The 14,747-nt window shown below is 37.6% G+C and overlaps 1 pseudogene across 1 annotated transcript; it reads right to left on the bottom strand.

The window, feature by feature from the left end:
* Positions 1 to 5,707: 5,707 nt before the first annotated feature.
* LOC106996998 (thioredoxin pseudogene) lies at positions 5,708 to 6,230 on the bottom strand (annotated as a pseudogene). The gene has a single exon (XR_001443100.3). The product of XR_001443100.3 is annotated as a thioredoxin pseudogene (transcript).
* Between the last annotated feature and the right edge of the window lie 8,517 nt (positions 6,231 to 14,747).

Below are 14,747 nucleotides of genomic sequence, written 5' to 3'. Positions count from 1 at the left end.
CTGCTTTTGAGATGTTGGCAATCAGACTGATCCACCACTGACTCCCTCGCTCCTCAACTTTGTAGGACTTTACCTTGTGATTGTGTGAGTCAATTCTCCCTGATGAACTCCCTTTCATATATACATATACCCTATTAGTTCTCTCCCGCTAGAAAACCCTGACTAGTACATCCCTGGAGAGAATTCTGTTTTTCTGATTAAATCTGACTTACTTGGGCTGCAGACCTTGCTGAGGTCTCAGGAGCCAGGATTGAGAAAATAATGCATGGGGATGAATCTTAGATGTGGAGATAAGACAGAGGGTGATGCTGTTTGGTTTGTTGAGAGATCTGAAAAAGACTCTTGGAAGAATGGAATGTTGAGAGAGGAAGATATTTTTTACTGGTTGTCCACATTTGAACCATTAGGCAAGGAGTGTGCATATTTTATACTCCGTTAATTACATTTTGGCCTCTCAATTTTGAGTAGACATATTTGGGAATTCCTCAGAGTATCTAACTTTTCTCCACCTGGCTTAGTAGCAGGACCTGAGTGTGGGTTGCTCTCCTAATGAACAACCATACTCACTATCCCTCCTGGCATCTAGGAGAAGACCTAGACCTCAGTAACACAGGAAAGTTATTTCTAGGATGTCTAACTTTAAAGGAAAAGCAGGTTTTCTAAGGTCAGCTTTCTTTTCCATCCAGATGGTTTGCTTTTTGCAGATGGTAAGGCCCATATGCAGATTCTGACCCACTTGCTAATAAAGGGATTGGTCTGTGCCAGGGCCTAAAAAACTTGGATTCAGGTTCACAGATGCAATTATTGAGGTGAAAAACAGAGACTTAAAAATAATAGAGCTAGTAAAATTCTCATTATTTTTCTGAACGAGTGAAACATTATTTAAAAGGTAAATGTAGAAAGCACTGCCTATTGATATAATCGACTTAATTTTTGATGAAACATGAAAATGCACTAGGTTCTGCTTGTAGTATTTAACATAGACTTAACCAATGTTCTTTTATATTTTGGATCCTTTCATTATTCTTCCAGCGTGATCTTTAAGCAGTCACTTAGGAACCGATTTACTATTGTTTTTTATTTAAGTGCATGTATGAATTTGCAAAAAACTAATGATGCAATAACAATATCCGTTTAAAAATTCAAATATAAGTATCCAGAGTTTCTACTCTTAGGAGTTCCGCTGTTCACACTGAAATATGAGAGGTAAAGGAAAGAAAGAGGTGAACTTAAGTGCCATGAACTTAAATTTGTTCTAAGCTTTTGGAGAGAAGATAGAAATTGCTAAGGAGGAACTTTAAAGACCAAACTGAAAAACACTCGATTTCTTTGTAGCATGCTTCATTTCATGCATTTTTAAACTTAACCAAGGCAATATATACTCATGGTGGCAGAGATGTTCCAGGATTGTTTGCACAATTCCACTCAGGCAAACTGGGTCAGACAAAAAGACATGATTGACATGACAAATCATTTTAGTTCTCTTTCTATTTTCTCTCCTCTCTATCTGGTTATCAGTTATCTATAATTTAAGGTCAACTCAAATCTCCTATGTGCACATTTCTGTTCTGGGGAAACTTCTGTCTTTCTAGCCTCCAGTTTTACTGTTGGTACCTGTAATTAGCACATGATACAATGAAAAAACTTTTTCCCATTGCTCAAACTAACACATTGTTTTCCTTCAGATATGACATCATTTAAATTGAAGAAAAATCAGAAGGGCATTAAATGCAGATGGGAAAAAAACTCAGTAATACCAAATAGTTATAGTTAAACTGGAAAGTCATTCCATTTTTTCTTTCCAGGGACTTTTCCTTCCCAGATGTAACCACCGCCACTCCACAGTTTTTCACATGGGCACCTTCAAGCTTCTATGCCTTTACCTGCCTTTTTTTTTTTTCTCAACCAGGAATACATTCTCACATTCTCTGCCCATCTATTAAGACTCATAAAAGATATATACTCTATACACTCTTCCTTGATACCCTCTGTCAGAATTCAGGGTTTTGTTCTTTGTATTTCCTCAATATGCTGCTTGTACCAGTATTTAACACCCATTTCATTCTGTCTTGTTTTACAGCAAGGTCTTTACCTATCAACTTCATCAAAATGCACTCTCTTGAGAGAAGGAGCCCATTTTCTTCCTCTTTGCATCTCCAATAAAATCCAAGCCAGTGTTATCACATGTTTAAGTCATTGGATTGAACATACACAATATGGTTTATTCATTTTTCTGTTTCATGAAGAGTTGTCACAACCAGACTATGAGCATTTTGGGTCATTTACAGAAATCTGTGACTTTTTGATTATGTAATTCCGTAAAAATATACATTAATTAAAATATTGCAACCAGTCCTGCTGCGACCTGAATGTCCCCTGCATTCATGCGTTGAAACTGAATTCCCACTGTGGCAGTATTAAGAGGTAAATTCTTTTGGAAAGTGATTAACTCATGAAAGCTCAGCCATCATGAATGGACTAAATCCTTATAAAAGGTCTGGAGGGAGTGAGTTTCCTCTCTTCTGCTCTTCCACCATTGGAGAATATGTGTTTGTGCCCCTTTTCCCCCTTCCATTCTTTCTTCCATGTGAGGACACCTAGATAGTGCCATCTGTGAGAAACAGGCCCTCATCAGACACTAATCTGTCAGTGTCTTGATCTTGCACTTCCCATTCCTCCAGAACTATGAGAAATACATTTTTATTCTTTATAAATTACCCAGTCTGTGGTATTTTATCATAACAGCACAAACATAACAATTACTTTTGACTAAGACAAACATTAATGCCAGAGCTGGATGCGGTAGCTCACGCCTGTAATCCCAGCACTTCAGGAGGCCAAGGCGGGCAGATCACCTGAGGTCAGGAGTTTGAGACCAGCTTGGCCAACGTGGCAAAACCCTGTCTTTACTGAATATAGAAAATTTAGCCTGGCGTGGAGGCATGTGCCTGTAATCCCAGCTACTTGGGAGGCTGAGGCAGGAGAATCACCTGAACCCAGGAGGCAGAGGTTGCAGTAAGCTGAGATCATGCCACTGCACTCTAGCCTGGGCCACAAAGTAAGACTTCTTCTCAAAAGAATAATAATAATAATAATAACAGAGAAGAAGGTGTTGCTATAACAAATACCTGAAAATGTGGAAGGACATTTCCAGAGGCTGGAAGAGTTTAGAAGTGCATGCTAGAAAAAGCCTAGATTACTATAAATGGAGCATTAAGGGTGATTCTGGTGAGGGCTTAGAAGAAGAGGAAAAATATAGAGAAAGTCTAAATCTTCCAAATAATTATCTAAGTAGTTGTAAACAGAATGCTGACAGTAATATGAATAATAAAGGCCATTCTGATGAGGTCTTAGATGGAAATGAGAACTATCTTGGAAACTGGAGGAAAGGTAATTCTTGTTACAAAGTGACAAGAACTTGGCTGAATTTTGTCCATGCCTGTCTTACAGCTTTGTGGAAGGCAGAATGTAAAAGTAGTGAACTAGGATATTTGCAGAAGAAATCCGTAAGCAAAGGGTTCAGGGTGCTATGTGGCTTTTTTTTACTGCTTATAGTGAAATGAGAGAGGAGAGAATCAAATTAAAGACATACTTTATAATCAAACAAACAGCTGAATGTAAAGATTTGGAAAACTCTCAGCCTTGACATTTGAAAAATAAAAAAGCTGTTTGGTAGAGAAAGCCAAGGGTGTGGCCAAGCAAGCATTTAATAAATAGATTAGTATGGATAGAGAGAGGTCAGATGCTATTCATCAAGAAAATGAAAAAATGACCCCAAATATTCAGAGATATTTGAGACTTCCACTCCCATCACAGGCCCAGACTGGTAGGGCCTTGAGAGCAGAACAATTTTAAAGGAGGTGTACCTCAGGCTACCTTAAAATCTTAGCACTCACTGTCCTGGGCCGTCTCAAGTCTCTTCTCCCTGCATGCCAGAGCAACACTCATTGGCTGCCTCAGCCATGGTTCAAGCAGGCTCAGGTTTGGCTCAGACTGTGTCTCTTGAGAATACATGCTAGAAGTGTTATAACAGCACAAAGGGGCTAAAACAAGTGTTTTGCTTTTATCGACAGTTATTTTACATTCATTTATTCCTTGGAACTTTACAACATTCAGTACGCAGCAGACTGCATTAGTCTGGAGGAAAAACGAGTAAAAGTACTTTGGAGTCAGACAGACCTGACTTTGCATTCTTGCTCAACTACTTGCAGGTTATGAGATCTTAGGAAACTTTTTTTAACTTCTATAAGCACCAATTTTCTCATTATTAAAAACTAAATGTTAGTCCTATAGAATTGTTGGGAAGAATGTCTGATATAAGCATGTAAAGGTATGTATATTAGTTCATTTTCATACTGCTATAAACAACTGCCTGAGACTGGGTAAATTACAAAGGAAAGAGGTTTAATTGACTCACAGTTCAGCACCACTGGGTAGGCCTCAGGAAACTTACAATCATGGCAGAAGGCAAAGAGGAAGCAAGGCACCTTCTTCACAAGGCGGCAGAAAGGAGAAGTGCTGAGCCAAGCGGGGAAGAGCCCTTTATAAAACCATCAGACCTTGTGAGAACTCTCTCACTATGACAAGAACAGCATGGGGGAAACAACCTCCAGGGTTCAGTTACCTGCACCTGGTCTTTCCCTTGACATGTAGGGATTATGGGAATTATAATTCACGGTGAGATTTGGGTAGGGACACAAAGCCTAACCATATCAGTATGTGATACATATTAGATATTGAATATAAGTGAAGATTTCCTTCTCACCTAGGAGATAGAGGCTTAGGTAAGCTAAATGATCATCTAAAAACGTGGATGGCAAAGGGTTGCAAATGGTGGTAAAGCCAGGACTGGAACTGAGGTTCCCTAAATCTCTCTATATATACACACCTGTTCCCTTGTGCCTAACATCTAGTCTGAGAGTGAATATCCTTGCAGGAAACTGAAAACAACTCATTCCTATTATCGTCCTGCTACCATGCATACTCCATAGCCTAAGATATTACTGCAAACTGCTGCCTCCTGGCACTATGATGAAACTCAGGTTTGGCGAGGTTAAGTGACTTGGCCAAGTTCAATCAGCAATCTAGAAGCCATGTCCACCTTGTTCCCCTCACTCCTGCCCCAGAAGTGACTGATACATTGTGATTTAAATCTATATTGACCCTGTGTGGAGGAGACAGAGCTGCAGCAGTAGGAAGGTCGGGAGCCTCACAGAGAAAGACAACAACGTGTTGCCTAAACCAGGATCAAAGCACTATGAGGATGAGAGGGAGGAGTATGAAAATGAGGAGGATAGTAAAGAGCGGAGGATGAGCACATGCAGGACATAGATGACTTGAATGATTTCAATGAGTAACCTGGTGATGGAGAGGTCAATGATGTGGACGTGGGAGGCCACAAACAGGATCAGGACAAGTGAACAATCTAGGTAGACAGGGCGGGATGGTCTCAGGAAGCTTCCATGCCAGCTCCAACTTTCCTACACTCCCTGAAGAGCAAACTGATGGCTTTTTTTTTTTTTAAAAAAAAAAAGAAACATTGCTACAGAAGAGATTTCTGCTTCTCTGCTCTACTTGTAAGGAAATACTATACCAAAGTCATCTCTGAGTAAGAAAATTTAGAAAGTAAAATTGAAAGTGATTTATTAAATTGCATAGTTTATCTGTTTTCCATGAATGAATCTCTCTTTTTTTTTTTTTTTTTTTTAGTGTTAGAATTAATGTTTTATTGTCATGCAAATGGCAACTGGGTTTATGTCTTCATATTTTATATTTTCTTAAATTAAAAAAATTACAAGTTTTAAATAGCCAATGGCTGGTTATGTTTTCAGAAAACATGATTAGACTAATTCATTAATGGTGGCTTCAAGCTTTTCCTTATTGGCTCCAGAAAATTCACCCACCTTTTGTCCCTTCTTAAAAAACTGGAATGTTGGCATGCATTTGACTTCACACTCTGAAGCAACATCCTGACAGTCATCCACATCTACTTCAAGGAATACCACGTTGGAATACTTTTCAGAGAGGGAATGAAAGAAAGGCTTGATCATTTTGCAAGGCCCACACCACGTGGCTGAGAAGTCAACTACTACAAGTTTATCACCTGCGATGTTCAAGGCTTCCTGAAAAGCAGCCTTGCTCTCGATCTGCTTCACCATCTTTGCTGCTGGAGTCTGAGGAGTGGCTGTAAGGACCGATGGAAATGGATCCAAAGCACCAGACCGAGCTTCCCATGAATGAATCTCTAGTTAACATAAATTGGTTAAAATCATACACACAGTAATTGAAATTATTACCCATGAGGTGGAACCAGAGAGAAATAGATACTGAGCTGTAATGCATTTCACTCATCCCAACTCATTCTTTCTGTCAACTGTGCACCCTCTGCCTTCCTTTTTAAGATTTGTACAAATTTAAACAAAGTCAAACTAAGCTGGAATAAAGGCAATGTGGCATGTGTATAGTCAAGCAAGAAGTTTGTTTTGTGAGAAGAATCGGCCCTCACATGTATTCAATTACTGTGCTCCAGCATGAGGAGCCTGAAAACCCTTCAGATGATTGGCTATTTAGGATAGTGAAAACTGATCGAAGAAAGAAAATAAATAAGAAATTTGGAGAGGCTTGGAGCTCTTATGATGTCAAAGAAATGTTGGCTGGGAGAGTTTTGAGGAAGTAAAATTAAAGCAATTTCTGAAGTGTTTGTAATTCAGATCCAAGCTTCTCAAGTTGCAATGTGCATCTGGGGATCTTGTGAAAATGCAGATTCTGATTTAGCAGGTTCATGGGAGGTCTCTACATTCTTCTTCTCCAACAAGCTTTCAGTTTGCTGACACTGCTGGTCCACAAATCATGCTTTTAGCAATAAGGTTTTAGTTCATATTGGCCATTTCTGGGTTACTGAACTACTGAGATCCCCTAAATAATGACTAATATTTATATTTTGAAAAAAATACATTGCCAGTAATAAACATGTCTAAAATAATAGTGTTCTTACCTGGATTAATGATTTAGAAAACCAAATACTAAGTCCAAAGTGAACCCCAAGATGAGCTTGAAATCAGTGAAATCAGCTGTAGAACCAGTTTTAATCTATATGAAGATCGACATACGTTGTATCTCCTGTCTCTAAGTGTTGAATTATTCACATAAATGCTTCAGAGCAGCCTCCCATAAATCAAAGGGAGAGAATTAAATTGGGAATAGTATGGCGAACAATGGTGAGGAATCTTGAGCTCCTAACCTGATTTACCTGATTATTCTCCCAGTTATCTTTCTCTTGTTCTGACCAAATCATTCCTGGTGATTTGCTGGCCCCTAAATTTAGCCCCAGGGACTCTTTCATCATAGTATATGATTTTTAAGTTCTGTGATTTTAAAGGCTTTTCAGATTGATATTAGATTCAATATTGAAATGTCACAAGTTCTTTGTGAGAGAACTTCTGCAGAAGGTTGGCAGTGGTTTATCCAAATGCCTTTTATTGGTTAATAAGTTTGGACAAATGTGGCTCCATCATAACAATGATTATTTCTGATGAAAGTATCTGATCAAACTCAATTTACAGAAATAATGTTTTATTCCATTTAAAAATAATAAAATATTCCTTTTCCCTTCTCAGGACAGTTTGGTTATGTATGTAAGGATTGAATTATTTGTATAAATAAATTCCATTTATTTTCTTCATTTCTCCTGATTTTCTTTTAATAAATGATCCCTGAACACTAGAGGCAAGAAAGTTGACCAAGCATCTTAATACACTGATTTGAACAGTAAAAAGTTAAGTCCATTACAAATTGTATGTAATGCTTTAAATGTAGAGTGAACTAGTCATCAATATGCTACAAGTGGAATTATGATGATACAAAAATAGGCTTTGATAATGCTTTGTCTTACCTGCCTCAGGAGATTGCTGTGAGGATCAAATGAGATAGTCTTTGAAAGTAATCACTAAAGCCTAAATGGTATTTCTGGCTTTGTCCTCCTTTTTACCAATCCATTATATTTAGGGTTGCCAGATTAATCTTAAAGCATCAGCTTGATTACATTTTTTCCAGCTCAAATGCCTTCAATTTTCCTCTCAACCTCTTTCTGAAGCATTGGGTTTGGTTTCCCTTGGTATTTAGGAAACATCACACTGCCTTTCTAGTCTTATCTCTAGCTATTTTCTATTCTAACCTCATATATCAAGGCTACTGGGTTACATTATATATCCCCTAATTTCCTGAGTCAAAATTTTTATTGTCTCCTACCCATTGTCTCTACCCAGTTTTTCCACAGGGACCCTATTATCAAACACGTCCAAAATTAGGAGCATGTAAGTATGTTCTTTATATATTTCCTATTATCCATTCCAGAAAAATCCATTCCTATTATCTAAGCCAGAAAATTGGAGTTACTGTCTTTCTCTTTCTCTCTCTTTCATCTTCTCTATCTCTGTGTGTGTGTGTTTCCTACACATTTTTTTCAGGCCCACCTTCACGTAGGAAATGTGTAATTTTTCTTTATCTGTTCTTCTCCCTCAGGATCACCCTCGATAGTTAAATGCAACCATTAATTCTATCAGATATTTTTCAAGCCGAATATCTAATGGCTCTTTAATTGGACAGATATTTATGGAGCACATGCCATGTGTTGATGGTTGTGTCAGTTTCCTATTGCTGGTATATTACCACAAGCTTAAAACAACACATTTATTATCTTATACTTCTGGAGGTCAGAAGTCCAAATGAATCTCACTGGTTAAAATCAAGGTGCTGACAGAGCTGCTTTCCTTCTGGAGGCTCAAGAGGGAACTCCATTTTCTTGCCTTTTCCACTGTCTAGGTGTTACTCACATTCATTGACTTGTAGCCCTCTTCCATCTTATTTATTTATTTATTTATTTATTTAGAGACAGAATCTTGCCCTGTCACCCAGCCTGGAGTGCAATGGCGCAATCTCGACTCACTGCAACCTCTGCCTCCCGTGTTCAAGTGATTCTCCTGCCTCAGCCTCCCGAGTAGTCGGGATTACAGGTGCGCACCACCATGCCCAGCTAATTTTTTGTATCATTAGTAGAAATGGGGTTTCAGCATTGGTAGCCAGGCTAGTCTTGAACTCCTGACCTCATGATCCACCCACCTTGGCCTCCCAAAGTGCTGAGATTACAGGCATGAGCCACCGCGCCCAGCCCCCTTCCATTTTTAAAACTAGCAACACATTCTTCCAACCTGGGCTTCTGTAGTTATATATCCTTCTTCAACTCTAACTCTCTTTCCTCTCTTTCACGTATAAGACTCCTTGTGATTACATTTAGGGCCCATCTGGATAATCCAGGGTAGTTTCTCCATTTCAGTATTCTTAACAATGACATCTGAAGTCACTTTTTCCATGTTCGATAATATATGCACAGGTTCCAGGGTTTAGAATGTGGACATCTTTGAAGGGCAGTGGTGGAATTATTCTGTCTACTATAGCTGTCTTCCTAAGTAGTGTAAACACAGAAAAATATTATGATGTAGTCCATGCCCTCAAGGAAATCAAAGAGAAAGCAGTCAAATGAGTGAGTAGCTACAATATGCTGTAATTATGGCTCTGGAATTATGATGAAAACTATATAAAATCTGGGGGGATCAGGGGAGTCTTTGGGAAGGAGGGTTATCTAAAACATAGAGCCAAAATTCTATTTGAGCCTTTTGTTACATTTTAGGAGGGAGGATAATGGTACTAAAATAAGTTGGTACAATAACCTAGTTTCTAATAGCATCAATCAATCAATCTCATGTTATCACTTTTACAGTGGAACAGACTGGCTTAATATAGATACTAGTTCCACTCCAAAGATATAAATAGGGGTACTACGTGTATATATCATATTCATATACATATTCTCTCTTTTTGCCTTTAGAGACAAGGTCTCATTCTGCTGCCCAAGTTGGCATGCAGTGGCCTGATTATAGCTCACAGTAACATCAGACTCCTGGGTTCAAGCAATCCTGTTGCCTCAAAGAGCTAGGATTGAACTACAGGCGCACATCACCGTACCCAGCTAATTAAAAAAATTTTTGTTTGTAGAAGGGTCTTTCTAGATTACCGAGGCTAGTCTTGAACCCCTGACCTCAAGCAATCCTCCCTCCTCAGCCTCCCAAAGCACTGGGGTTACAGGCAAGAGCCACAGCACCCAGACAACATATTCCTTATGTATATTTTGTATACCATTTAACATATATGTAAGTGAGAGAACACATATGTACATAGAAAAGGATGTACTTTTCTATGAGTAAAAGGAAATAGAGAAACCAGGAACAAAATTTGCCCTCTGAGAGCTTATACTCTAGAAGGGGAATAAGACTTGGGCATAAATGTTTACTGAAACATAAGGCTGAGAGAGTTGACTGTCATAGAGATATAGATATAGTACTATGTGTATGCAGGGCTGGAAGTGAGTGTTTTCAGCTTAGAGAAAGTAGAGAAGACTTCACAAATAATGTCTTACTTGAGCTAAGGTCTCTAAGGATGGGAGGCTGGGTTTTGGTCATGTTGGTGATGAGAGGAAATAATATAAAAAATGACATATATCTCCACATTGCTATTAGGTAGAGGAGAAAAGAGTTCCTCCTGGAGATCTCTGGGTCTTTGAAACAGCAGTAGAAGAGATGTGAAATCCAATTACAATTTCACGTATACCAAACAGAATTATTCACATATCTCTACTGCTCCCACCACATCTTCAGAAAGATTTCTGCTGCAGTGCTCTAAGGGAAACATGTAGAAATAGATCATATACTTCCTTGTTGGAATAGGAAAGATGAAGAGATTCACAAGGGGGAAAACGTGCTGTGACTGAACATTTTCTAGATAAAACACAGAGAAGTTTATTGCTCTGAGAAATTATTTCACAATAATTCATTCAGTATATATTAAGCACCAGCTCTGCAAAACACTGTGATAGATAACATGAGGAATACAAAGATTTTAAAACATCGTTTCTACTTTTCAATCCATCTAGTGTGGGAGTAAAAACAGAGACTGAGCATATTACAAAGCAGTGTGTGATTCATGCTACATGATTAGGATACAGAAGAGTGGGAATTCAGATCAGTTCTAGTGGGTATCATGAGGGAATTCTCATAGAAGAGACAACACCTGAATCTGGCTGGAAAAATAAGTAGGATTTAATAGACCAACACGTGCACATAGGACTGGGGAGAGAATAAATTGGAAAGGATAAAATTTAGGCAAAAAGAATAGTATGAGAAAAATCACGGGGGTAGCAAAGTCAAGATATATTTAGAAACCGTACATGCCCCTTTTTTCCCCAAATATGAACTGAGCAGTGGGCACAAGGAGAATAACAGCAAATGAGATAGTTCCTGACTTCAAGGAGTTTGTAGCCTTGAGGGGGTACTGAGAAGCAGATAATTAAAATAAAATGTGATTTATATTGTGGCAGAAAAAAAGAAAGTCAAGATTTTACCTAGCCTAGGAGTCACCAAGCAGAGAGGCCTACCTAAGCAGAGCTGTCATCTTAACCGAGTCCTGTCCTGAGGGGTTACTGTGAGTTGGCCAAGGAAAGAGAGGGAAAATAGAGAAATCCATGCAAAGATTCAGAACAGGAAGATCAAGATCACAATGTGTTTGAGGAACTCTAGGCAGTTTCTTTGTGGTTGGAGTCCAGGCTACATAGGAAGAGAATAAGGAATTGGATGCAAACAGCAGCTGGGTCATACAGGACTTTTTGAGACCTCATAGGAGGCTATTTTAACATCTAGGTAAGAGTGGATGAGGGTTTCAAAGTATGAAATGGCAGTGACAATTAATGAAGAGAAGAATCCATATGAAACGATACGGGGCACATGGGAAGGAAATTCCTCAAATCTAGTCTCACTGAGAGAGATTTTACCACAAGAAATTTTCGTGAGTGTATTGCTACAGAGAACAGTGATGAAAGCACACTCAGGAGTAAAGCTAAAGGCTACACCTTAAGAAAGGCAAGATGGTGAACGCAAAGACAACGGACAGGAAGTTTGTAAGTAAGAAAAGAAAGGTTGGGGGCTGTGGAGAGCAGAAGTGACAAAGGAAAACAGGAAACACTGGATTTGCAGTGAAATGTTATTTTTGCATAGAGGCTAGTGTAGACAAAACTAGGTGGAAGGTTGCCTTTGTAATCAAGTCACCTTAGTTGGGCAAATGCAGCTTGATAGATCTTCTTATCTGATGTACAAAAGTATGATTATTTGATTTGGCCAAGATCTTTAAGGCTGAATTCTCATAACAAATTAAAAAATCTCAGGAGCCTCAAATCGCCACTCCACTTTACCGTACTGCTGGTCTACATAGCAAAGAACGAAGGGTATATTTCCTGGTAGGAGAGCAGAGTTACCCACATGCTACATGTATATAAATCTACAGTTTTATATTTCTTGGTTTTTTGGTGAGAAGAAAATGTAGTTTAACATGGGATTCGGACTGTGGAAAATTCCAGAGGACGTTGTCAAGATTTACTTGCTGCCAATATTATCTTCAGGACTCCTTCTTCCCTCCTAAGGTTTTTTTCTGCAAATAATAATCCTTTCAGCTTCAGCCCTAATTACTAGGGCCCTTAATCTTTTCCATGGTTTTATAGTCCTTGAAACAAACATATGTGCTTATTATTGAAGGCAGCTTTTGTTTGCCAGAAACAAAAATACTTAGAGATCATCTTCTTTAACACATCTTTTCACGTCTGCTACACAGCTCAGTTCTCTCCTTCTAACTCATCCTTCACCCAACTCCCCCCAAATTTTTTATTGAAAACTGTTCACACATTGCTAAACTCTTTTGTTTTGTTTCTAAATACACTGTGTAGTATTCGTGTAGAATGGCAACTTAATATAGACTTAAGATATGAACATTTGTTAAATATACTTGACCACCAACTAAAGGGTTTCTTCGTATACACTCTTGCTTACATGGTACCCAATTAACCTTTTATCACTTTTCAAAACATGCATAGCTTTATGGCATAAGCTCATTTATCTTTGCTAAAAGCCTTCATAGGAATCTGAACAAAAATAGTTTCTGTTAAATAGTCAACTCTAATGTGGAGCTTTTTATTGCATTTTTAACATTTTTTTCTTGTTCCTAAGCCCTTTAATGATTAGAGTAAAAATGTAGATAAATAATTCATATAGCAGAGTGTAAGCTCCAAGAGCCAGTCTCAAAAAATGATGACCAGAAAACCACAGATACAGTAGCAATCTTGGACAATGGATGAAGAAATGATGCAAAAAACTTAAATTAGAACTTTCTAAGCAACCAAAAAAAAAAAAAAAAAGAATCAGAGGACTGCTTATTTTATTACTCTACAAGCTGGGAAGAAACCCAAAACCACCAAGTAGGGTATTTTTAAAATGCCAAGACAACTACTATAGTCTTTAATAGTACGTTACTTGGTGGAAATCACTGGCAATCTTACAGCAGCATCTATGAGACATTTGGTTTAGGTCTGTGACTCCAGGTGCAGGTGAAGGTATACCTCTGTTGTTGCCCGTTTCTGACTCCAACCTAGATCAACACACTTACCCATCATAGTTCTTTCATTTCCATTGATTTTCTTTTGATCATAGGGCTGAGAAAATTCTTAAGCTATTTTAGTGTTGAGTTTTTAAAATATGGTCTGTTGATGTAAATGTATGTACAGATTGTTATTGTTTAAGTGAGAGAGCCTTCCTTTCACTGGTTGGGTCATTTTCCTTTTTGGGATAGTGTTTGGAATTGGGAGTCACATACTAGGAGGGCAGGTCTTAGTTGTAAGTATGTAAGAAGACACTTAGAAGTAGTAATAAACCTTGTGTGGCTTGGCTAGCATCTTGCTCTTCTACAGTCTTACAGATTTCAGTAGCTGAAAATAAAAAGTCCTCAACTTTACAATAAAACACAATCCACTTAATTCAGGTCTGAATTGCATTCAAACCTTATCTGGGAAAAAATAAACTTAATCCCTTTCTTACTGGTTATGTCAATATACATTTTAGATGGATCAAAGATTTAACTATAAACAATGAGGCTGTCCATACAGAAGAAAAGATGAATGAATTAAACGTTGAAACGGGGAAGGTCTTTGTATGCAAGAAACAAAACTCAGAAAACACAAAGCAAACACTGATATATTTCAATAATTGAACACAAGAAAAAATTTTCTGCCTAGCACAAAATAACATAAAATTCAAAGAAAAGTTGAGCAAAATTATTTGCAACACACATGACCAAAAGTACTGATTTTATTTATCTATAGAGAACTCTTATAATTTCATAAGAGATTAATAAACAAATAGAAAAAATATACAAAGTAAAGGAATACATCTAATATAAAAAAGAAATACAATGACTTATAAGCATAAGAAAAGATGTTTTACCTCAGTTTAAACATGCAAATTAATACAATAATGATATTACATTTATATTGAAATGGAAAATATAAAAAATTGATAACCACAGTTTTGATTAGAGAGTAGGGAAATAGATACTTTAATACACTGTTTGTGGAATGTAAATTTGAATAACACCTTTTTAAATCAATTAGGAAATCAGTAGAAAAAAAAACCTTAAAATACACTTTTTCCAAACTTTCTGTTTGTAAGAATTATCTGTACTTACATTCGTGTGCACAAATATATATTCAAAGATTACATTCCATTTCTTATAGTACTTTCTGTTTTTCTCTGCATTAATAATTTTGATTTTGTGGTGTAGTTTCTACATTCTTTCCAAATTTAACAAAAAAATGTAAA

This window comes from Macaca mulatta, chromosome 2 (assembly GCF_049350105.2).
Source record: "Macaca mulatta isolate MMU2019108-1 chromosome 2, T2T-MMU8v2.0, whole genome shotgun sequence".
NCBI lineage: Eukaryota > Metazoa > Chordata > Mammalia > Primates > Cercopithecidae > Macaca > Macaca mulatta.
Note: the sequence above shows the minus strand (reverse complement) of the source record. Positions and strands in the feature narration are given on the sequence as shown.